Source organism: Cynara cardunculus (assembly GCF_001531365.2).
Source record: "Cynara cardunculus var. scolymus isolate 2C chromosome LG 15, CcrdV1, whole genome shotgun sequence".
Classification (NCBI taxonomy): Eukaryota; Viridiplantae; Streptophyta; class Magnoliopsida; order Asterales; family Asteraceae; genus Cynara; species Cynara cardunculus.
Genome location: NC_037542.1, coordinates 14,115,933 through 14,117,821, shown reverse-complemented (window position 1 = coordinate 14,117,821; position 1,889 = coordinate 14,115,933). Strand labels below are relative to the sequence as shown.

At 27.6% G+C, this 1,889-nt stretch overlaps 1 non-coding gene across 1 annotated transcript; it reads left to right on the top strand.

Annotated features, from left to right (window-relative positions):
* The first annotated feature begins 1,363 nt into the window (after positions 1–1,363).
* On the top strand, positions 1,364–1,436 carry TRNAR-ACG. Its single transcript has one exon. It is a non-coding gene; the product is annotated as a tRNA-Arg (tRNA).
* Positions 1,437–1,889: the final 453 nt, after the last annotated feature.

Genomic DNA, 1,889 nt, shown 5'->3' with positions numbered 1-1,889 from the left:
GATTTAAGTGATTATGTTATCACTTTTTTTCAGAGCAAATTAAGAGTTTTTCAGCTCTTATTTATATAAAAAAACAAACGGTATGAAAATAAAAACGTCTGACCGGTACAAACTTAAGAGGCATTAAGTGGTTTTTTTTTCAAAAAACAAACAAGCTCGTGGTGATTTATCAATTAATTGATGATTAATAAACGAGTTATGAGCATAGAAAAAAATCATATTCGAGGTAACAACCATACATGAATATAAGAATCTTGTGATATATCAACTTTCAATCCGACTAATGGGCCGTTTACCCAAATGTTTACCCGATAAGCGTTTACCAATATAAGTCAACATTATAATTTATTTAGATGCGTAAGATTTTAGTACATCAAAGCATATCGAATGCAACAATTTACTAGGTAAGCGCTTACCTAGGTAAGATTCGTCATCCTTAATTACCGGGTAAGACTCTCCACCCTTCTCATTGCTCTTATCCGATAAAATTCTTGGCCCTTCTCATGTTCATCCGATGAGAAAATTTATACGTTAAGCACTTACCAAGTAAGTGTTTAGTAAACGGCTCCTAACTTAACTCGACTCATACAAGGTTGGGTTGTACTTTTGTTTGGTTCAGTTGGATTGTTCAAATGTCTTTAATCGATCAACTTATGTTCACCATAAAATCGATTACAACCGGTCTTCTAACGGGCAAGGTCTTTCCTGGCCATTGAGGGCGTGGTTAATACGCTAGATAACTATGACTTTAGGTATTTTTTTATTTTATGAATAATATATAAAATAAGAAATATTTAGGTCTGATTTTTACAAATGGGATTTTTTTAATTAATATTTATGTTAGATGTTTTGTAATTTTAAATATTAATAGAAGCGTATTCGTGCAATGCAACGAGATACATCGTGATTTTAATATTTCATTTTATTATTTATCTCAGTCGATGTTATAATATGGCTTTATTCTGTTATAATTCAATGATTATCTTAATTATATTTTAGATTTTTTATATTTAAAATGAGATGTTTATCATGTATTTGATTGTGTTTATCTGCAGTTAGTTACACGAATTCAAATATGAGATGAAATGTTTAAGAGTTTTAGCCAAATACTTTATAAGATAGTATAGATATGTTAATTTTCATTTATCATGATTATTTGGTAAAAGAAACAATAAACAATTTATTAAGGATAAATTGATCATTTATTATCATATCCAGTTTTTATCTTAGCAAACGTTGAATAATTGTTTTGTTTTGTCTGCATATCAAACACATCTTACATGTAACTAGAAAACTTTTATAAGCCTTTGAGCTGAGTTTGTTACAGAAATAAATGACTGTAATGAGAAAATTCATCAAAAACGACTCTGTGGCCCAATGGATAAGGCGCTGGTCTACGAAACCAGAGATTCTGGGTTCGATCCCCAGCAGAGTCGAATTTTTTATTTACAATTTACCGATTTATTCAAATTTTAATCGAACTTATCGTTGTATGACATAATTCATTACGGGCCTTTTTTTAAACAATTCATTATGGGCCTTATTAGGTCTATTGATTTTTATAAATCTAAATCTATTAAATAATAACTAAAAGGGTATTCGCGGAGTACAACAAGATAAATCTTCATTTTAATGTTTTTTTTTGTCTTCGTCGATGTTATAATACAATTTTATGTGATACTGAAAAAAATTTATTTTTATTTTTTGGATAAAATATAAATTTGAAGGTATAAATTTTGAAAAAAAATATAGTGATTTTAGTACCAAATTAAATACTTAAAAGTTCTTTTTTTCTGTGTAATTTATTTAATTATCAATTTTTTTATCACAATTTGATTTAGATTTAATAATAAAGTCATTTATTTTTGGTTTAATAATGTAATTTTTTA